Source organism: Carettochelys insculpta, chromosome 4 (assembly GCF_033958435.1).
Source record: "Carettochelys insculpta isolate YL-2023 chromosome 4, ASM3395843v1, whole genome shotgun sequence".
In the NCBI taxonomy this organism is placed as follows: domain Eukaryota; kingdom Metazoa; phylum Chordata; order Testudines; family Carettochelyidae; genus Carettochelys; species Carettochelys insculpta.
Window position 1 is genome coordinate 16742152 of NC_134140.1, and position 23801 is coordinate 16765952.

General features: G+C 44.5%; 1 long non-coding RNA gene across 1 annotated transcript in view; it reads right to left on the bottom strand.

Moving 5' to 3' along the window:
* The window catches only part of LOC142011955 (uncharacterized), a 28347-nt gene extending 12509 nt beyond the window's left edge, over nt 1–15838 (bottom strand). The window contains exon 1 of the long non-coding RNA XR_012645226.1: nt 15657–15838. This is a non-coding gene — a long non-coding RNA (uncharacterized LOC142011955). The remainder of the gene's footprint in view (nt 1–15656) is intronic.
* Nucleotides 15839–23801: the final 7963 nt, after the last annotated feature.

Sequence of the window (23801 nt, forward strand, 5' to 3'; positions counted from 1 at the left end):
AATAAACAGGAAGAAGTCTTAGTAAACAAGCTAAATTAACAGCAACGAAGGGTCCTGTGGCACCTTATAGACTAACAGAAAAGTTTTGAGCATGAGCTTTCATGAGTACAGACTCACATCTGATGAAGTGAGTCTGTGCTCACGAAAGCTCATGCTCAAAACTTTTCTGTTAGTCTATAAGGTGCCACAGGACCCTTCGTTGCTGTTACAGATCCAGACTAACACAGCTACCCCCCCGAAGCTAAATTAAGACTTTATTTACTTCACTGTTAGCTTGCGGAGGTAAATCTCATGCCACAGATATGGGAAGGCCTGGCACGGAAAAAAAGGAGGAGCTGTTACACTGTAGCTACGTCTACACTTGAAGCCTACATCGAAGTAGCTTATTTCGATGTAGCGACATCGAAATAGGCTATTTCGATGAATAACGTCTACACGTCCTCCAGGGCTGGCAACGTCGACGTTCAACATCGACATTGCACAGCACCACATCGAAATAGGCGCTGCGAGGGAACGTCTACACGCCAAAGTAACACACATCGAAGTAAGGGTGCCAGGCACAGCTGCAGACAGAGTCACAGGGCGGACTCAACAGCAAGCCGCTCCCTTAAAGGGCCCCTCCCAGACACAGTTGCACTAAACAACACAAGATCCACAGAGCCGACAGCTGGTTGCAGACCCTGTGCATGCAGCATGGATCCCCAGCTGCCGCAGCAGCAGCCAGAAGCCCTGGGCTAAGGGCTGCTGCACATGGTGACCATAGAGCCCCACAGGGGCTGGAGAGAGAGCATCTCTCAACCCCTCAGCTGATGGCCACCATTGTGGACCCCGCTATTTCGATGTTGCAGGACGCGGATCGTCTACACGTGCCCTACTTCGACGTTCAACTTCGAAGTAGGGTGCTATTCCCATCCCCTCATGGGTTTAGCGGCTTCGACGTCTCGCCGCCTAACGTTGATGTTAACATCGAAATAGCACCCAACACGTGTAGCCGTGACGGGTGCTATTTCGAAGTTAGTGCTGCTACTTCGAAGTAGCGTGCACGTGTAGACACGGCTTGTATGTCTGGATTGCATACCCTTCTAAAAAGGGAGGAGAAGGTTTACTGTAGACCACCAAATCAGAAGGATGTGGCAGATGATACATTTCTAAAACAAATAAGAAATATAAAAAACACAAGTCCTAGCAGAAATGGGAAACTTTAACTATCAAGATAGCTGTTGGAAAACCATGTCAAAATACAAAAGGTCTCATAAGTGCTTGAGAGGTATTGCAAGCAATTTCTTGCTTCAGGAGCAGGAGGTAATAACCAATGGGTATGTCAATTTAGACTGAATACTGATAAACAGGAAAGAAATAGTTGCAAATCTAAATGTGGAAGGTAATCTGAGTGAAAGGGATCATGAAATAATAGATTTCATGTTATAAGACAACAAGGAGAGAGAACAGCGGTACAAAAACACTAGACTTCAAAAAAATAGATTTTAGCCAATGCAGAAAACTGAGAGATAATGTCCAATAAGAAGAACAGCTACCGGGGGTGGAGGGGGGGGAAATATTCAGGGGAGCTGGTAGCTTCTCAAAAAGACAAACATTAAAGGCACAACAGCAAGATAACCCAAAATGAAGGAAAGATAAAAAGAATAGCAAGAGGCCAATATAAATTCACCAGGAGCTTTTAAATGTTCAGAACAATCAAAAAGAAGTCCTACAAAAAGTGGAAACATGGACAAATTGCTAAGGATGAATGTAAAGGAATGGTGCAGTCATGGAAGGACAAAATCAAGCAGATTAAGGCACAAAATGAGTTACACCTAGCAAAGCACATAAAGGGCAATTAGAGAAGGAAGTGAAAGATGAAGGAAAGTGCAGGTCCACTACTCAGTGGGAAAGAGCTAACAACTGATGCCTTCAAGAAATCTGAAGTGTTTAGTAACTATTTTTCCTTAAGTCTTCATTAAAAAGCTTAATTGTGACTAGAGGCCCTATTACAATTATTAACAACAAGGAGATGAGAAAGATAAGCCAGAACAGAGAAACAACAAGTTGAAGAATATTTAGGTAAGATGTATTCAGGTCAGCAGGACCTGGTGAAATTCACTCTCTTGTATTTAAGGAATCTTAGAAGCATTAGCAATTATCTTCTAGAGCTCACAGAAGAAAGGTGAGGTCTCAGAGGGATGGAAAAGGCCAAATGTACTATGTTGTTGTTGAAAAAGAAAGCAAAGGTTCTCCAGGGAGTTATAGACCGATCAGGCTAATCTTGGTACCTGACAGATACCGGTATAAACTATCAAACAATCAATTTGTGATCACCTAGAGGATAAAAGGGTGATAAGTAATAATGAATGTGAGTGTGTCAAGAACAAATCTTGCCAGATGAACTTAATTTCCTTCTTTGACAGGGTTAGCAGGGCTGCATCATCACCCCCACCATGTTTGCGATTTTTATTGCCATCATTGTTTGCCTAATTGCTGGGAAGTTCCCAGCTGGTGTTGAAATCATTTATAGACTGGATGGAAAGTTGCTCAGGCTTAGCAGGCTGCAAGCTACGAGTAATATTTCCACATCTATTGTGGAACTTCAGTATGCTGATGACAATGCAGTTTTTGCCCACACTAAGAAAGATCTTCAAACTGTCCTGAACATATTTGCCAATGCTTACACACGTCTTAGTGTCACACGTAACATCAAGAAAATGAAAGTGCTCTACCACCCCTCTCCAACTGAGGTACCACACACTCTATCTCTTAAAATCCTATTAAAATCAATGGAGAGGTACTGGAGAATGTCAACCATTTCCTCTGCCTTGGAAGTTGTCTCTCATTCAAGGCAGATATTGATGCAGAAATCCAATACCGTCAGAGCCGCGCCAGTGCAGCCTTTGAGCATTTATGGCACAGAGCTTTTGGAGATTACAACATTCAAACAGACAGGAAGCTCCTTGCTTATCAAGTCATTATTCTACCAACATTGTCCTATGGGTCTAAAACCTGTACAACCTACCAACATCACTTGAAAGTCCTGGAGAAGCAACACCAGTGCTGTCTGTGTAAGATCCTGGAGATCAAATAGGAAGACAGATGCACCAACATTAGTATTCTGGAAGAGGCAAAGTACACCAGTATCAAGGGAATGATCATCCATCAGCAACTCCGCTGGATTGGTCACACTGTCCAGATGCCAGATCATTGTCTCCCAAAACAAGTCCTGTCCCCAGGTGAAAGATGGTTACTATAACACAGGAGGACAATGGAAACATTATAAGGGCTTGCTGAAGGGTAACTTTAAAAAGTGCAATACTGGCATTGACACTTGGGAGACACTCACCCAGGATCATTCAAAATGGAGAAAAGTGATACACAATGGCCCCCTGCATTTTGAACTTGCCTTCCAACAAGGACAATAGGTGCAGGAGGAAGGAGAGACTGCCTTCCAGTCATGGTCAGCAGCCTCCTGCCATACCTGGAAACACCTGTCCTCTCTGTAATAGCACTTGTAGTTCAAGGAGTGGCCTTATGAGCCACCTACAGATCCACAACTCCATGGGAGATGCTCACACTTGGCAATGAGTGATCACCATAAGTCTGACTACAAGTATTGGAAAAAGCCTCCAATGGGGGTTGTGGAATTTTCTTCACTGAGTAGCATGTGGGGGGAACCTACCTGAAGGTCTGGGAACCTACTTGTACTTCATGCAGGGCTGCTGGTCAGGAGCCACCTTAGGTAAGCAACTTCCGGCCAGAGCCTACACTTGGCATCGCACCCCCTCCTAGACCCCCAACCTCCTGCCTCAGGTCACAACCAAACCCTCTGCACCCCTACCCCCAGGCATAACTCCCTCCCAGACTCTGCACCTCATCCTCCAGCCCTCCCCCAGGTCAGAATCCTCTCCTGCACCACCCCCTCTCCCAGACCTCACACCACCTCCTGCACCTCAATCCCCTTTCCCAGAGCTCCTTCCTATACCCAACTTCTCTCCCAGACTCCCAGACTGTCCCTCCATTAATATGATAGAAACATGCAGCCCTTGATCACTTCTAAATTCTTGGACTGGTCTCCCATCAAAAATTATTGCCCACTCCTGGGTTAAAAAATAAAACCTGTCAGGGATGAGCTCTACACTCTTGGTTCTACCTCAGTGCAGGGCTTTGTAAAATATGACTTCTTGTGGGCTCTTCAAACCCTATTTTTCTATATTTCTGTATTTAAAATTCAGTCCATGTTTTTAGAAATAAATATAATATGTAAACCCTCAGACTGGTTTATTTCAATGATGTCAAAGTAGGCGAGGGATTTTAATGCCTTTCACTAATAAATTCTTATGCTTCTGGGGAAAGAAATCTTTAACTTACATTAGTGTTACAGTGTGGGTGTCTTATCATTCCTTTGGGGGCACAGGATGGAAAATAAGACATTGCCTTTTGGATAAGTGTCTAATCTGCTTTCACACTCTCTCACCTACTGTCTTCAGGAAAGTCTCAAAGGGTAGTTTGCTCGGTTGTATCAGAATTCTCTATCACCACTAACCTCTCCCTTTTAACTCTGCTATAGTACAATAATATGGGCTTTACATTTAACCAGGGAACTGAAAAGAGCCCCGGGATCCCAGGATCCCCTGCCTTGGAACACTGAGAGGACCTGAGTGATTAGACTGTGCAATTAGAATGAAATCACACCTTGCCCAGGATTAATCATCCCCTGAGCACCGAGGGAGGGAGTGCAGCTCTGCAGCCATATCACCAATGCTTTTTTTTCCTAGGGAAAAAAAAAAGGCTGGAACTCCCTGCAGCCCCAAACTGCACCCCCAGGATTATCCCACCAGAGCCCCAAACCACCCCCAGGCTTAACCCCCCACAGCCCCAAACCACCCCCAGGCCTAACCTCCTCACAGCCCCAAACCACCCCTAGGCTTATCCACAGCCCCAAACTGCCCCCAGGTTTAACCCCCCACAGCCTCAAATTGTCCCCCAGGCTTGAGCTCCTGCAGCCCACAACTATGCCCCCCACCCCAGGCTTAACCCCCTTACAGCCCCAAACCACCACCCCCAACCCAGGATGCACTTAATTACCCAGGAGCTCCATGTGCTGTCACATCACCACTGCTCCTTCACCAGCCGCCATCTTCTCTTCACCACAGCTGTGCAGCTGCCCCCATGTACAGCGCATGAGGGGCAGCTCCCAGTGACCTGCTGCACTGAAAGAATAGGACTCGATTTAATTGATTTAGTGGCTGGATCCCTCCTGCCAGTCATTAAACCAATTAAATTGAGTCCTGCTCTTTCAGCCTGGCAGACAGAGAGCCAGAGGAGTGAGCAGTGGCAGCAGCAGGAGCCACAAATGGCTCCTTAGAGAGCCACACATGGCTTGGAGCTGCCCAGCTGGCTTCCAAAATGGTGGTGCTGGGAAAAAAGTTGCCAAAATTCCATTCTGGTGCATTACATCAGAAAAAAAGCCCTGCATACTATCTTGTACTCAGGCCTGCTGATGGGGGGCAATTGCATAGGGGCCTAGTGTTTCAAAGGGGCCTAGTATTTCAAAGGGGCCTGGAGCTCCCAGCCACCACCACTGCCACAGTAGCTGGGACAGCAGCTGGGTACTCTGAGTCCCTTTGAAAGGCTGAGAGAGCTTCCCTATGCTGCCCCACATGTCTTCTGAGGGCTGGTGGGAGGGCACCATTGTACTCTGGGTGGTGCTAAGGGCTGGCTGCCCTTAGCCCAGCCCCTTTCCACCCAAGGCTACACACCTTCTGGGAGCATGGAATCGGACTCCCTGCCCACCCCTTGTCACAGGGCCCATAGTGGCTGTCAGCCCCACTACCTTTACTGCAATAATTTTATAACCTGCAAGCAAAGCATGTTTCACTTGGGTCAAGTGCTTGAATGGCAGACCTTCAAGATAAGAAAGAAGCTTAACAGATGGAGCAGGATGTTTGCTAAATGCTCCCCCTCAGCTCCTCACTGAACTAGCACCCCAGCCGGGTGTTAGAGAACACTGCGCTGTAGTTTGCAGGACACCTAAAAATAAACTCCGGAGCATGTGTGGCAGTTAAAGCACTGCAGCAGGGCCGAGATCCTCAAAGGTATTTGGGGTTCTAACTTCTGTTGATTTCATGGAAGCTGGGACCCTAAATATCTCTGAGGATCAGAGCAACCAGCCTGCTTAAATCTCCTATTCACGTTCAGCTGGGTAAAGTATTTTTCACTCCCCACCTAAACACAGTAGCCTAATGGTGCTTGGAATGGCTTGTGAACTTGACCCCAGCATTCACAAACATTGAGCACTCTGTCTTCCCACTGATTTCTGTTCAGGTCAATGGTGGTCAGTATGTTTCAGGAGGCTCTCAACTGGCTGGACCGAGCCCTTACGGTGTACCACTCCTGCAGGTATTGTGCTTCAGCGATGAAAGACATGACCTTTTCCCTTCCTTTACAGTATAAGGATTAATTGGTTAGTGCTTGTTAAGAGGTTTTTACGACTTCTAAGGAAAGTGGAGTAAAAGTGCAAAGTCCATAGTTTTAAGTGATTAATGTATTTATTGTTGTCCCAATCTCGATTTGGAGCTAGAGAAATAACAGCCTACTCTGAGAAAAACAGTGTATGCGCTGAAGGTGAGCGAGGTCAATGGATAGAGCTCAAAAAGGATTCCCCTGAGGCCTCATTCTCAGATGGGTAAAAATGCATGTGTGCTTTCTGAATAAAAGAGAGCTCAGACAAGGATGGAAATCAAGATGACAAGCTGCCCAGAGAGCTCATGGGCCATCTAACCACATGACAAACTTGAAAAGCTCCCTGTGGATTCTGCAATGGATCCTGGTTTTCCATCTCAAGGAAATTGTACCTTGGATTTTGATCCTGTCATGATTACTAGCCAAGGGAGGAGGGTTACACCATAGTGAAGGTTACAAACAGAAACCAGCCTGCCAATGAATTTTTTTAATAGATACATGCTGGCTTGTTGGCCCAGGGGCCTAATGTCCAATCTTCATCTACAGAACAAGCATGACCTGACCATTGGCAGTGCAAGTTTCCCTAAGCATAGTCATATATTTGTGTCTTTATTGAATTTCATCTTGTTGATTTCAGCCCAAGACTCCAGTTTGAAGGTTCTTTTGATTTCTAAGTATGTCCTCCAGTATCAGATCCAGCAGTTTTCAGAAGAGATGACTAGAAGATCTAGTCTGATCTCCTGGGCCAAAAATGAGGATGATTTTTAGTTTAGAAGAGGGTTAGCAACCTTTCTGAGGCAGAGTGCTGAAATTAGACCTTTTTGACTTCTTTGTACTGTCCAAGTGGCAGTGACACTTTTTAAAGTCACTAATGCTATGTCTACATGGCACCCTAACCTCAAAATAAGGAAACTGCATAGCTTATTTGGAGTAGATTTTGAAATAGGCTATTTTGGCAGGCGGTGCTGTCTAAATAATGCCTCGTGCCAAAATAAGTCCTATTTCAAGGCATCCCTGTACGCCTCCTGCAATGAGCTGTGCAGGGATGCCAGAGTAGCACACCTGTTATCTTGAAAAAGGGTGTGTTTCTTAGATGTCAGCAGCTATTTCTTGATAGCACCATATCCTGAAATCCTGCCTGCTCTGTAGATGTAGCCTAATAGTCCTACTTACAACAGCTTCATTAATAAATACATTAAGATGCAGAGCTTTACCATTTTGATGGTGGCTGGTCACATTAGCTGGTCTTTTGTTAATCTACAGGCTGTATGGCTTTGAGCAAGCTTCTGGTTGCATAGGGGTGGAGGGCCTCATATGATGATGAAAATCAGCTTGCATGCCACTCTTGGCACGCGTGCCAGGGGTTCCTGATCCCTGGTTTAGAGGTTCTCTAATTTTATCATGCTGTGGAACAAATCTTAGTAATATTAGTAACATTCCTGTAATATCAAGCACTTCACAATCTTTGAACGTACTTGTCCTTACAACATAACCTTGAGCTAGGACAGCCCTCCATTTTATAGATGAGGAACAGTTAGACTCATAGAGCAATTATAGGACAGCTCTCAATGGGATTTGGGTCAGTAGGCACTTTTGAAAAATCACGCTATTTGCATCTTTAAGTGCCTAAATACTTTTAAACATCTAGCCATAAGGAACTTGAACAAGGTCACTGATGTCAGTGGCAGAGCAAGGGACTAAAGGCAGGTGTCCCAGGTTAACAACCTACCAATTGTATCATCCAGCTCACTTACTACATCTTCATTTTGATTTTAAGGTCTTTGGGACAGGGGCTGCTGTTTCTGTGTTTCTACAGGGGAGCTCTGACCTCAGTGGAGGCTTTGGGCATTACCACAATACAGACAAAAATGATTCCATGTGCCTTATTGCATCCACTTAAAATGATAAGTTCATAGCTAAAAAAAAGCCACGCGAAAAGGGGTTGTGTTTCTAACAACACTGGTTTTTCCAACCTCTCTGTAAACAGTTACAAAGCATACAGCAAATAATTGGCTTTATATCCAAATTCAAACTTTGTATCTTAGGCCCAGCATTAATTAATCCTCTGCTCCCAAAACATAACCAGTTAATAGTAAAGGTGTGATCCCCAAAACACATCCTGCTCTCTGTTCCATTGGGGCCAAAGGGACCTTCACACTTAATCATCGGCTCCAAGGCAAGCTCTCTGTGCTGCCCTGAGTCCAGCTTTTAGTTCAATTTAATAAAAATTTCTTTAAAATGTATTGATAAAACATTAATTCCTATTTCACTCAGATAGCTCTTGATCCTTCAACCTTCACATACGTTGAGAAGCATTTACTCACAAGAGAAGAGATAGGGTCTGCCCATGTGAGTACGATGACTGAGTATGAGAAAAGTCTACAGAATTGGATCCACAGTACACGTGTATACAAAGCCAACAACATTAACCATAATGAAATCACCAGCACATGTAGAACTAAGGGCAGTGGGTGAAATTCCCCCCCGGGCAAAGGATGTTTCTGCCATGTAAGCTTCGATTTGAAGGCTTAAGTAGTGCAAAGGTTTTGCTCAGCCTGTGCTGGGATGACTTTTACCTGGGAATGCTATAGCAGAGCCTGCTCACTTCCACAGGTGTTCACGCTTCTTTAGTACTTTAGCCGGGCAATTGGGCCATTAGTGTCTTGTTTACTGAGTGCTTAACTTTCTCCCACCCCTCAAAAGAGCTATTTAAACAGGTTTAGGACTGGACTACAACTCAGGGTATAGATTCAGATGTTTGAGCACTGGAGCGGAAAGGCAACAAGCCAAGAACATTTTCATAACTGGGTGGGTACTTTAAAGTATGTGGAAGAATGGCATGTTTGAAAAGAAAAGTAACCAAATTGTAAAGCCCATGAGACACTGTGAACACAAAGTTCTATACCACTTGCCAGCCACCCCTAATTACATGTTCACTCAGGTTCCCATGCTGTACTTAGACCCATCAAAGGTTCATCATGCCAACTTGCAAACATGACAGATCCTGTTTACAGGTAGCAGCAGTGAGTGCAGCTTGGGCTGATGCCCATTCATGTTGGGCTTTGTTTTTAGATTGGTTGCCCTTTGACTTAAATGTGAAAGCAGGTGACACTGGTGGTTACTGAGCTGCCCTCCTTTCCTTCCTTCCTTCCTTCCTTCCTCTTAATGTTCTTGGTGACAACAGCCTCCCAAACCTGACAAACGGAGGAGAATTTGCGGAGGGGACAGCGGTAGGAAAAGATTTTTTTTGACAAAAGCAGAGAAGTTTGTGAGTCAGCGGTTTATGACTTGGATTATTATATAACCAAAAATTCAGTTGCAAATTATGCACATGGAGGTGCAAAGAGCCAGGATGCGGGGGAGGGAGGATTTGAAAAGGACGCAGGCAAAAATTCCACAGGAAAATGTGTCTTTGCATGAGGTTAGCTGAATACCAGAGGCCTGTGGGACATGGCGATGGAAGTGAATCCAGACTCAAAAGAATGCCAGGGTGGTCCCTGCAGACTTTGTTCTTTATTTAGGGTTATGGGGGCTGTTCAGGTTTTGCTTTTTCTGAATGGGAAACACCTGAATTTATTGCATCTTGAGCTCCAAAGAATAACTAATCTCTCATCATAACAAGACAGCCCTAGTCAGTACAGCTATATTTTAGGACAGGATTTTAAGGCACAGATTCTTAAGGTGTGATTTTTATCTCATCTACACCAGTGTAACTTAGGAGTAACAACAATGAGGTTAGTGGGGTGATATTGATGTACAAGTGACCATGGGCAGATGATTTACAGATTTTAAGACAGAATTGGGCCAAATGTGCTCCATGGGCCAGTTCTGGCCCAGCCAACATTTCAGTCTGGCCCCACCCAGTTGATTAGCAGGGTGCTCACACTTAAAGCCAGCAGCATGTGTTCAGCTTCCCCAACCCCCCACCTTGCTTCATTCTGCACCTGAGAGGCTCTCAGGATGTTCCTGAGAGCTGTGCAGAGTGAGGTTGGCGGGGAAGGAGTGCTGATATCAGGGTATCAGCTGCCTCTGCATCTTATCTCTGCAGAGCAGGGGTGGAGATATTTAACAGCATGCATAGTCTTTGAACCCAAAATATATGTGCATATGCACAATTAGAGATAAAGTTACACATACGCACACACACAGAGTTTTTCCCCAAAGCTCTTTGATTAAATCCTAGATGAAGGCATTAGCTGTGCTTTTTACTGGTTCTCTTTTCCACATTTGTAAATCATAAGCTAGACGGAGTCTTCCTGGACTGCCCCATTAACACTGGACTTCTCATGATAGCACGTACAGCAGTGTCTCTTTATAACACTATTCACAGAAACCACAGAACTAACATGTTAAACTGAAGGAAGTTATGGAAGGATGGTAGTTTTACCAATGCTAATTCTAAATCAGGATGCCGAGTAATGATATCCAGGGTGCATTTGCTTGTATTTTTTTGGCGACTTGGCCATATCCCAATCTGATACAAAACTGACTCACACCCCTGATTTCAAAACAATTGATTTCAAAGCAGCTATGCTGATAGGCACCAGCTATGGATCTGGCCTGCTGTCTGTCATAATGGGTAATTATAATGATCACATATATATGTGACAGCATTTCATCATGCCATCACTTCATAGACTTCACTGAAATGAAGTTACCTTTGTGGTTCTGCAAAAAGTCTTGTGGCACCTAATAGACAAACAGATATTTTGGAGCATAAGCTTTCGTGGGCAAAGACCCACTTCATCAGATGCATGAGTGGGGGGGAGGGTTTCAGAGGGGTATTTAAAGAGTGGGGTCCCAGTAAAGGGGGAGGACCAGAGCTGACATTTACATTTACATTGGCCAAACTGGACAGTCTCTCCATAAAAGAATAAATGGACATGAATCAGACATCAGGAACGGTAATGTACAGAAGCCTGTGGGAGAACATTTAAACCTCCCTGGACACACAGTGGTAGATTTAAGGATGACAGTTCTGAAACAAAAAAATTTCAGAAATCAAATGGAGAGAGAAATCTCTGAGCTGAAATTTATTTGCAAATTTGACTCAATTAACCGTGGATTAAACAGAGTCTGGGAGTGGCTTGCAGCTTACAAAGACAGTTTCTCTGCTCTGGGTGTTGATAGCTCCCCATTAGACACAGACAATGGCTCACATCCCCTGTCTGATCTGACTTGTTTTTTCCTCTTTTGATAAGTGCTGTTGATACTAGGCCATTTCCACCTTGCAGAATAGACCTTGTCTGCTTTGGCCCTCCCCCTTTACTGGGACCCGATTCTTTAAATACCCCTCTGAAACCCACCCCCACTCACAGAATCATAGAACGCTAGGACTGGAACAGACCTCGACAGGCCATCGAGTCCATTCCCCTGTCCCAATGGCAGGACCAAGTACTGTCTAAGCCATCCCTGACAGACATCTATCTAACCTGTTCTTAAATATCTCCAGCGATGGAGATTCCACAACCTCCCTTGGCAATTTATTCCACTGTTTGACCACCCTGACAGTTAGGAACTTTTTCCTAATGTCCAACTTAAACCTCCTTTGCTGCAGTTTAAGTCCATTGCCTCTTGTTCTATCCTCAGATGTCAAGAAGAACAAGTTTTCTCCCTCCTCGACTACGTCTATACTAGCCCCAAACTTCGAAATGGCCATTCAAATGGCCATTTTGAAGTTTACTAATGAAGTGCTAAAATGCATATTCAGTGCTTCATTAGCATGCGGGCGGACGCGGCACTTTGAAATTGAAGCGGCTCGCCACCACGCAGCTCGTCCCGACGGTGCTCCTTTTCGAAAGGACCCCGGCTACTTCGAAGTCCCCTTATTCCCATGAGCAGATGGGAATAAGGGGACTTTGAAGCAGGTGGGGTCCTTTCTAAAAAGGAGCCCCATCAGGACAAGCCACGCGGCAGCGTGCCACGTCAATTTCGAAGCACCGCGGCCGCCCGCATGCTATTGAGGTGCTGAATATGTATGTCAGCACTTCATTAGTAAACTTCGAAATGGCCATTTACATGGCCATTTCGAAGTTTGGGGCTAGTGTAGACACGGCCCTCCTTATGACACCCTTTTAGATACCTGAAAACCACTATCATGTCTCCCCTCAATCTTCTCTTTTCCAAACTAAACAAACCCAGTTCTTTCAGCCTTTCTTCATAGGTCACATTCTCTAGACCGTTAATCATTCTTGTTGCTCTTCTCTGGACCCTCTCTAATTTCTCCACATCTTTCTTGAACTGCAGTGCCCAGAACTGGACACAATACTCCAGCTGAGGCCTAACCAGTGCAGAGTAGAGAGGAAGAATGACTTCTTGTGTCTTGTTCACAACATACCTGTTAATGCATCCCAGAATCATGTTTGCTTTTTTTGCAACAGCATCACATTGTTGACTCATATTTAGCTTGTGGTCCACTATAACCCCTAGATCCCTCTCTGCTGTAGTCTTTCCTAGACAGTCTCTCCCCATTCTGTATGTGTGAAACTGATTGTTCCTTCCCAAGTGGAACACTTTGCATTTGTCCTTATTAAACTTCATCCTGTTTACCTCAGACCATTTCTCCAATTTCTCCAGATCATTTTGAATTATGACCCTATCCTCCAAAGCAGTTGCAACCCCTCCCAACTTAGTATCATCTGCAAACTTGATAAGCGTACTTTCTATGCCAATATCTAAATCATTGATGAAGATATTGAACAGAACTGGTGCAAACACAGACCCCTGCAGAACCCCACTAGTTATACTTTTCCAGCAGGATTGAGAACCATTAAGAACTACTCTCTGGGTATGGTTATCCAGCCAGTTATGCATCCACCTTATAGTAGCCTCATCTAAATTGTATTTGCCTAGTTTTTTTATAAGAATATCATGCGAGACCGTATCAAATGCTTTACTAAACTCTAGGTATAACACATCTACCACTTCTCCCCTATCCACAAGGCTCGTTATCCTAACAAAGAAAGCTATCAGATTAGTTTGACATGATTCGTTCTTTACAAATCCATGCTCGCTGTTCTCTATCATCTTACCATCTTCCAAGTGCTTGCAGATGATTTCTTTAATTACCTGCTCCATCATCTGATGAAGCTGATCTTTGCCCATGGAAGCTTATGCTCCAAAATATCTGTTAGTCTATTAGGTGCCACAAGACTTTTTGTTGTTCTCAAAGCTACAGACAAACACGGCTACCTCTCTGATACTTTGTGGCACTGTACAATTGCTTGAGTGCACATCACAATCGGTAAGGTTTTAGAAGAAAACCAACCAGTATCTTTTAAAAGATCATTTACTACAACCCAAAGAAATTCAAGGTGTGGATTTATTTGCGAAAAGTTGAGGAAAGAAAAACCACTCCCCAGGTTAAAGGCTATTTTCATTAGGAAACTCACAGAAACTAGATTTAAGTTACTCAAATAATCAACCTCTGCTTTGTGGATGACAGAATGGTTGAGCAGTTGTCTTCCCAGACATCTGCATGCCATCAGTCCTTATCAAAAGCCCTATCTTGCCATCAATCCATACACAAAGCACTTCCGTGAAAGAGGACCGTGAGCTAAATTCAGTGCCCACTGGGATCACTCCTATCAGCTTCAAGATGACTGAGTCTGAGGCCAGGTCTACACTAGGAGGTAAAATTGATTTAGACTCACAAATCCCACCATAAGAATTGCGTAGCTGGAGCTGACTTATCTAAAATTGATTTTTGCCATGGTCTACGCAGTGGTAGGTCAACAGGAAAAACTGTCCCATCGATTTCCCTTACTCCTTTGGGTCGGGGGCAGGAGTACCAGTGCTGACACAGGTGGGCAGTAAGTTTGATTTAGTGTGTCCCTACTAGGCATGCTAAATCAAACTCCGGAAGATCAACTGCAGCACGATCAAGATTCCTTGTAGTGAAAACACACCCTGAATCTCAACAGTGGGACTTGGCACTATTCACCCAGGCCGTGTCTACACTAGCCAAAAACTTCGAAATGGCCATGCAAATGGACATTTCGACATTTACTAATGAAGCACTGAAATACATATTCAGCGCCTCATTAGCACGCGGGCGGCTGCGGCACTTCGAAATTGATGTGGCTCACCACTGCGCGGCTCGTCCAGATGGGGCTCCTTTTTGAAAGGACCCCGCCTACTTTGAAATCCCCTTATTCCCATCTGCTCATAGGAATAAGTGGACTTCGAAGTAGCCAGGGTCCTTTCGAAAAGGAGCCCCGATGGGACGAGCCGCGTGGCGGCAAGCCACGTCAATTTCGAAGTGCCGCGGCTGCCCACATGCTAATGAGGCGCTGAATATGTATTTCAGCGCTTCATGAGTAAATGTCGAAATGGCCATTTGAATGGCCATTTTGAAGTTTTTGGCTAGTGTAGACATGGCACCACAGATGAATCAGCTGGGTAATACAGAACATATAGGATTCAGTTCTGACGACAAGATAAAAGTGGCTGGTAATTAAAAAATGATAATTAGGAAATAACTCATATTCCAGAGGGACTCCCATTCACAAGTGGAATAGAATCAAATAATCGAACCATCTTATCTGAATTACACAGAACAGCCCATAGAACACTGTCTTAAGGTTCACAGAGAAGTTGATCACAATTCTTATTGTATAAACTTCCCACAGACATGAAGTTGACTTTTGGGGACTGAGATGCTCTGTTCCCACATTCCCTACTCTAAGTAGCCACCTATGCCACCTGCCTTTAGCTCAATCTACCCCCTCTATCTCTCCACTCACTCATTTACCTAGGGCTGCTTTTTATTTTCATGTTTAAGTTACAGCCAGGTTTCTCAAACTTCACTGCACCTTGGCTCCACACTTATGACAAAAAATTATACTCCAACCCCAGGAAGGGACATCAATGCCTGAGCCTATGCAATGCCCACTGCCCCAGTGGTTGGGGACAAAACCTGAGCCTCACCTCTGCAGGCAAGGGGGCCAAAGCTGAAGCCCAAGGCCTCTGCCCCAGTCAGGGGGGCTGTAGCCTGAGCCCTGCCAGCTAAGGACAAAGCTCTCAGACTTCTGCTTCAGCCTAAAGTGGCGGGGTTCAGGCTTCCACCCCAGGCTCTAGAAAGTCTAAGCCAGGTCTGGTGACCCTGCTTGAAGAACCATCGAGTGACAGCAAAATCATTGTTGCATAGGTAGATAAGGAAGAGAGGAGAGAGAAGTGGCACTTTCCCACCTCTCCCTTGCCTTTACCTGTCTGTACATTCTCTGGTAATAGCCATAGATCTGCATCATCCAGATGTCTTGTCTTGCTCTCGCTTGCACCTCACTGCAAGAACATTGGCTTCATTCCAGCTCACAAAAGTCAACTCAGGGCTTCTTGTAGCCCTTATAAATAAGCACAGAATTCAGCATGTGTTTAGAGTTGTTGGGTCAGAAGGTGAAAATAAAATGCACAGCTCAACCCTTGTGTCTGCAATCTCTGAGGGATACTAAGAATAGGTCTGTGAACAACTGAGTGAGCTTAATTGCCTTGAGAAATACCAATACCTCCCCTTATATCAGTTACCATACCCACATTGCTCTTGCAACTTCTCTGCCTCAGCAGAAAAGTATCTACCACTTGAAGTGATTAAATACTCCTCATAAATGTCAAAGCCTTTCCTGTGCAAGCCTTCAAATTCCTACACGAATGAGGGTTTAAACTCAGCCCCCACTCACACTTTTGTATTCAATATGTCCTGGGTTAGAGCAATTTTGTGCCACCTTGAGAGGGGACCAGGAGAGGGTACTGAACTCCAGATATTTGTTTTCACAGATTATCACTGGAGTCAGAAAATGAAGCCTTCCCTGGCACACTAAAGTTTCATTTGCTGCTTAAGTTATTTGCTAATTGATTCCTGGCAACTCTAGTGGTTCCTCTACTCTATTAACAGTGACTGTTCTGACTCAGATGTCCTTTGGTCTCTGCATGCATGGAAAATTCATCTTACTTTCAAACGCTATTGAAAATTGCTTGCGGAAATCCTTATCTGAACTCATCTTAGGGTAGCATTTTCCAGCTTGGTAATAGTTGGTTAGGAAAATATTTCTACAGTCCATTGGGCCATTCACATATCTGTCCAAAAATGTAATTCCTTTATGAAAACAACAGTTTTCAGTAAAGTGAATCATTTTGGGGTGATATCTATGGACCCAACCTGAAAACATTCTTGTGTCCAATCCCCTAGGTTTCAGTGTGACCACCCACAGGAATAAAAATAAGTATAGCTGTAAATACTTACCAGATCAGGGCTTTTCCATGCCAATTGTATTAAATCTTTTCAGCAGATTATTGAGGTCATGGTAAATTAAGATATAATAGGAACTTATTCAACCTATTCTCTAAACTCAATGAGCCAAATTCTGTTCTAACTTTCAATTTATGCATCTGCCCCAGAAGTCAACAAAGTTGAGCAGGTTGTAAACACAGGAGAATTTTATTCATTATTTATTTTGAGGCATACAGTGTGCATAGCCTTATGGGTTTGACACATTCACAGTTTAACCACTGACCACTTAGCTCACAGAATATATCACACTGGCTCCCTGTCTACTCCGTATCTCTCCTTGAACTGCAGAACTGATCCTGCCACTCAGCCCCATATCATACCCAATTTGACCCACCCACTTAGAAAAAAAAACCCTTGTAAATAGGTAGTCTTTGTAATGTTTCCTGATGGATAATAAACTTGGTCTGTGTCAGACCAATGGCCGAATAAATTCCAGTCAAAGGCCCTTGAGAAAACTCTCCCCCGTGCTGGATCTACAAACTTCGGGCTGTCCTCTCAAACATCTTAGCAGGTCTCAGATGTTAGATGGAACATGTGGAGAGATACAGGTCTTTACATTCAAACAGGATTAGATCAAACCCCATGCTTTGCAAGGCAACCAGAAATGAATTGGAAGCCAGCACACTCTGTGGAAGGCAGACATAATATGCTCCAGGGGAGGAAGGGATGGGCTGCCACATTCTGAGTCAGGTGGAGTTTGAGCACCTTTTGGGTATAGACCTAGCAAGTAGGGCATATTGCAATAATTCCCTTTGCAGGAGACAGGTAACAAGAGTGAGGGCTTTTTAGGGGAGAAAGGTCACAATGTCCTTGCTAAGCACAGATGAAAGTTTGCACTCAATCACTGCTGCTCTGTGAAGACCCAGAAAAAGCCAGGAATCCAACAGAATGCCCAAGTTGTGACCATACAAATGGCAGGCATAACCCCTCGGATGGAGGGGTATCACTTCTGCCATTTTCTGAAGGGGTTTCCCCCAGCAAGCCAAAGCAGTTCATCCCATTTAAGGAGTTCACAAATTTCAGACCTATCCCCAATATTTAAAATAGGGAGCGGCTCCAGAACAATGCGACTCTCCAGAACCAGAATTCATTTGTGAGGGCATTGCGACTTCCAGGTGTGTGTGTGTGTGTGTGTATACACATGCAAATGGATATTGTGGCTCTACCTTAGGTATGGAGCCGCTACTCATACCCCAGTGTAGCAGTAAATCTTCTATAATCAGAAGCTGTCTATGTGGTCTCTCTCTCTCTCTCTGCTTCTATTTTCCTGTCTATATAAATAGTCAGAAATTTGAAGTGTGTGTCTGACAGAACTCTCTGGGTATAATTTTATATCTAGCTGTTATTCTCATAGAAGTCTCAAAAAAATCAAAGGTTAGGGACAGTGAAGGGTGAAATAGGCCCAGTGAAGAATGTGACCATACAATGTACAGGTTGAACCGCTCTAATCTCAACTCTCTTGTCTGTCAAACTCCATAATCCAGCATGATTTTTAATTAGGTGTACAAACACTCATCACGGGTGCATCCAAATTTCTTGTTCTACCACATGAGCTAAAGGCCAGCTGTGGGCCCTTAAAGTTTGTTTCCAGCCACCAGTACTGCTCTCAGTGTTCTGTCCTGTTATTTAGCTGTAATTGGCCCCTAAATGTCTTCTAAGAGCCCAGTAAAAAGTGGAAATGTAGGTAAATGTACTAGAAAATATTGACCTCCTGTCATCTGGAAAATTCTCTTGTCCAGAACCAGTTGGAGGTCCCATTTAAGAGAGATTCAACTTGTACTACTAATACATATGTTGATTGGACAAATCATTTACAGGGCATCTTTATTCTGGATAGAAATATAAAGGCAGACAAGGAAATAAAAAAAAGAAATCATGTAAAATCAACATATAGAAAATAAAGGCTCTGAATTGGGTATTCATTTCCATCTAAGTATATTATTGTCCAAAGGATCACATAGATCACTTGAGAAAATTGGTTAATTCAGTTTAAAATTGCAGCTTGAACATAGTTCCTAAAGAAATATCAAACAAAATAATCCTATTTTATTGCTATGACAACAGGAATGGAGCATTAACAAACACAAACAACACTATTCTTCCTACTAGAACACTAACACTAGCAAGAACTGGTTCTGAGTCCTGGAGTTTTCAAAGTTGAATGGAGAAGAAACGATATGGCCAAATGTTATAATCCATTAGTAAGTAAACCAGCACAAGGTTTTGCATTTTTGATTTAATTGCCTTAAACAATTGTAGAGTGGAATTTGATATAATGGTTTTCACCTGGACAAGAGCCAGAAACTACAACTTTCTAATATTATTGCATGATCATGGGCCACTTGCTTCATTTCACTGAACCTCTGTCTCCCCATCCATTATAATACTTACCTTAATTAATCTGTTGAAGTTTTTAAAAGTACTCTGGAGAAGAAAGCACTCTGATGTGCACCATATTTTTGCTAGCAATGCAGTACGCTCACCTAATATTCAGCAGTCTAACTACAATATTTAGCTAAGCATTTATACCCTGTTTCGTCAATGAGAATCTGAGCCGTATAGGGATTCATTGTCAAGTGCAAGCCATCTAAATAATTCATAGTTCTTATAGTCCTTGACAGGTATACTAAATGGTAGCATATTGTTCTAACCTGCAAGCCTTACTTTAGCTTCCCATAAGATCTGAAAATACTTTTAAAATTACTTTACTGACTTTTTAAGACCTTCTGTGGACTTTCCCTTTCAAACTTGCTTCAGCTAATTCCGTGTTATACTCTCAGCTGTCTATTACACTTCGAGTTGGCTGACCAGCTCATTTGTCCTGATTACAAGTTTCAAACAAGCAAAGCTAGAGCTTTCTCTAAAGATGCCAACTACAGAATACACTTTTTAATACCGATATGTGATAGTTTCAGTATAACAGGGGCAGCTGATAGCAACCTCTATATTTAGGATTCTTGCAACATTTTATGTCAGAAGCTCTCATGCCTCCATTCGTTGTGTCAGACCTTTGATATTCAGCTGGGAGACCACCCTCAAGCCAGGAAAGTGCCTGTTCTTTGTCCTTTGAAATTCTATTCAGCTTTTGGTGAGTATAAATTGTTTAACACTGCCATTTTCCTTCCCTTGTTTGTGTTCCTCAGGAAAATTTTGTCAACATGCCTCAGTAGTAACTGGACACACAAATGTTCGTAAGTACCAGGTGCACACCAACACCCCAGCACCAGCAACATATGACAACTCTGTAGTGGGAATAACTGGGAGTTGCCAGCATAGCTGTAGTGAGAGGAGAGGGAGAGTCAGTTTCTCATGAAATAAAATAAATGCAAAAAGTTGTACAGCTATCCTATTCCTCCTTCCCAGAAAAAGACAGAGCATGTACTGTACTTCAATGTAAGCTGTTTCAGGGAATCCCTCCCCCCTTCCCATTGGTCTGGCTGGCTAAGGTATCAAAGGGATGCTGACTGTACAAGTTCATTTGTTTATCAGCAGACTAGGCATTTCTTGCTAGAAACAAAGACATCCTCTCTGCGAGATTATAGCCACATGTCGGGATTCATTAGCATCACAGACAAGATTCTAGAGTAAATTGTCAACCGGATGCCCAGGGATTTACTTCTACAACTCCTATTGATGCACATAGAGCAAACCTCCCCGCATTTTCAACGAGCCTAGAACATTCATTCATGGAGTTTGGGCCTTTCAGAGTTTAAGATCTACCACTTCTAGGCACAAAGCTTGCCAATGTCATGTGTAGTCAGTTCTTAGGTGGGAAATACCCAAGGAAAACCCAGGGGTGTTCCAGTATGTGGTATTAGTGATTCAGTAAGGCATGGTCTTTCCTCTTAACACTTAAGTGACACTCAGCTAAGATAGATAGATAGACTGATACATTGATAGATAGACAGATCATAGATAGATTGATAAATTGATCAATAACACCACTCAGCTCTTGTAAATACTTATTTTTTAACCTATCCATGTTCTCCTGGAAGTTTTTGACAGAGCAGCTTTCCTTATGCTTTTCCTTTAAATCACAGTTTTAATTAATAAAAATAAAATGAGTTAAAAAATTGAAGTTTATACAACATTAATGTTGAGACTAGTCCTTGCACAGTGCTAGGCAGTGTGTGGGTCACCATGCTCTGCACCCCCATCTGCAGTCAGATGTGACTCTCAGCCAGCAGGCAGAACAAAAGGTTAATAGGGACACAGCTTCGGGTTGGTCTATGCTAGGAAAATAAGTCGATACACAATTCTAGCTATGGCAGTTGAGTAGCTAGAATCGATGTATCATAAATTGACTTATTTGGCTGTCTTCACTAAGGAAGGTCGACAGGATCATTTCTTCTGTCGACCCCCCTTACTTCTTGCAATAGCGAGGAGTGCAGGGGTTGACTGGCAACCCCAGAGAGATCAATTTTGCACGTCTTTAGCAGAGAAATCAAACTCCGGAAGATCGACCTGGGTGAAGTGAAGACAAGCCCTTAGAATAAATTTGTCAGCACAGAAACCAGAAGCAGTCAGTGCCATCCATTTTGGGGAGAGAGGCCCCAGAGAGGGGCTCCCATCCAGGGCCTTGGCCGTCTTTCCTTTCTCTCCAGCCAGCTGGGACTTCGCCATTCCTGAACTGCCCAGTTGAAAGTCAAACTGCCACGCTCCTCCTCCAGCCTTTGTCCTGTTTCCCAGACAAAAGGTATCACCTTCTTGCCTAAGTTATGAAGGTCCTGGAGGATCATTGAGTACATGTGCACAATCACCACCCCAAACTCCCAACTACACATTGATGGCTTGTTTCGGGAAACTGAGGCACACACCTGGAGTTACTACAGGACAGTAGTAAATACATGCAACATAACAAAGGAAATAAAATCCTCACACACCCCACTTTGTCACACAGAGCTATAATAATTCTCTCATTCTGAGGGTATTTTGATGTAAGATTGTGTAAGGGAGCAAGCCACCAAACCTCCACACCTTTCCCATACCATGGAGCGCAAAGGAGCTGGCCCTGCTGAAAAATCAGGAGGGCATGTGGGCTAGCCAGTGATGCCTGGAACCTGCTGGAAAAAGCAGGAAGCCATTGGACCTGTCTCCACAGGAAATAACTTCAGGAAGGTGTGTTAAGGGAAGGCAGCTCAGGTGAGAATGAGTTTGTAGTGGGTGGGAGAAAGGCTTTGAGTAGTGCCTGGCTGGATTACTCATGGGGTGCGTCCACACAGCACAGTTATTTCAGAATAATGGCTGCTATTCTGAAATAACTTTGCAAGCATCTACACAGCAAAATCACCATTTCAAAATAGTTGCAAACTAGTAGAATGCTTATTTCAAATTCCATAAACCTCTTGCTACAAGGAACAGTGCCTTTGCCAAAATGGATGTTTTGGAATAGGGGCTGTGTAGACTGGGAATAGGGGCCATTTCAAAATGGGGCCCAGGTGTGCCCTGCCCCTCATGCCCCTGGGATTTGCCATGGTGCATGCTTACCTGCGGTGGCCTCGAACAGGTTGGGTGATGCCCGACTGGAGGGGGCCTAGCTGCTGGTGGCAGAGGGAAGGTTGATGATGAGCAAGCCATTGGACAACTCCCTACTGGAAAGGACATCCATAGTGACAGGGCCCTCCTCCTCCTACGGTGTGGCAGGGGGCTCAGGTGCAGTTGTCTCCATGGTGACCCTAGGTGGCAAGGTGTTGTCCACAGCCAAGAGGTCCTGAAGCTCCTGGTAGAAGGGGCAGCTGCCTGGGGTACAGCCTGACCTGTGGGCACTGTCTTGGGCTCACACTTATCTCTGCCACAGCTCCTTCATCTTACACCAGACCTCCTCAGAGGTCCGGGAGGGGTGGCCTCAGGCAAGGCACGTAGCAAGGCGTGTGAACATGGGGGAAGTGCGGTGGTGCCCACTGGTGTCGCAGAGGACCTCCTCGGTACACCAGACACCCAGGAGGTCCTGGAGCTCTGGCTCTGTCCAGGAGGTGGCCCTCCATTTGGAAGCCAGTTGGAATCCTGGCTGCCCTCATCTGGGTTCCTGGGGCTCCCCTGGGTGGTAGTGGGTTGCTGGCCTGCAGGCCATCTCTTTGGCTCAGGGCTCAGTGGATGACAAAGGGCCTTGGGGGAGTGTGGCTGACAGCCTTTCACAGGGTTACTGGTTTGCTGGTTATTGGGCCCTTCCACACTCTCAGCTTTCTGCCGTGGAGTCTCTGGGTCCTTGCAGCTTTAAAAGCTGCAGAACCCAGAGGTCACAGAGCCCCACTGGAGTCACCTAGAGCATCTCTGCTGTCCGGCAGGCTCTCCAGAAGAAGCAGTCTGCAAATGTCTACACCTTCTTTCTTTCAGAAGATTCTTCTGGAAGAGCGTGCTCTTCCTGCTTCCACAGCGGAGTACGGAATCCAGAAGATGTGGCGCTTTCTTCCAGATTCCTTCCAGAAGAGTGCCTTTTAGAAGATCGTGCATGTGTAGAAGTGGACATGGTGAGTAACATTCACTGCAAATTTAGCTCTTTTTTCCTGTTTGTGAGGTGTTAGTGTTTTCTCGGAATGGGTGTGGCATTCAGAGGTAAACAATGGGTCATTGGGAGACGCAAGAACAAGCCCCTGTGTTGTCCACAAACTACATAACTACTCACAGCAACTCTACATAACTCTACTGGGCTTTCCAGAATACAGCTCCCAGATGGTTATCTTTGGTACAGGAGTGGGCAATAATAAACCTGAGGCAGCGTTAGCCTCAGTGGGCCGCTAGCTCTTTGTTTATCCACACACCCACTTGCAGCTCCTGTTGGCTATGGATGGCCATTCCCGGTCCAAGGGATTTCTGAGAAGCAGCACAGACTGAGACACCAGTTTCTGCAACTCGCATTGGCTGGGAGCAGTGAATCATGCCCAATGGAGCTGCAAGTGGCCAGACCGGCAATTAAATAAAGTGCCAGTGGCCTGCCCAGGGCAAACCCTGGTGAACCGCATCTGGCCATTTATTGCCCACCTTGATCTGGTACCAGGCAGCTCCTGTGGCAGAATTAGGTCAGCGTATACAAGAGAAAGATCCTTAAGGTTACCTAAGCCCCAGCAGC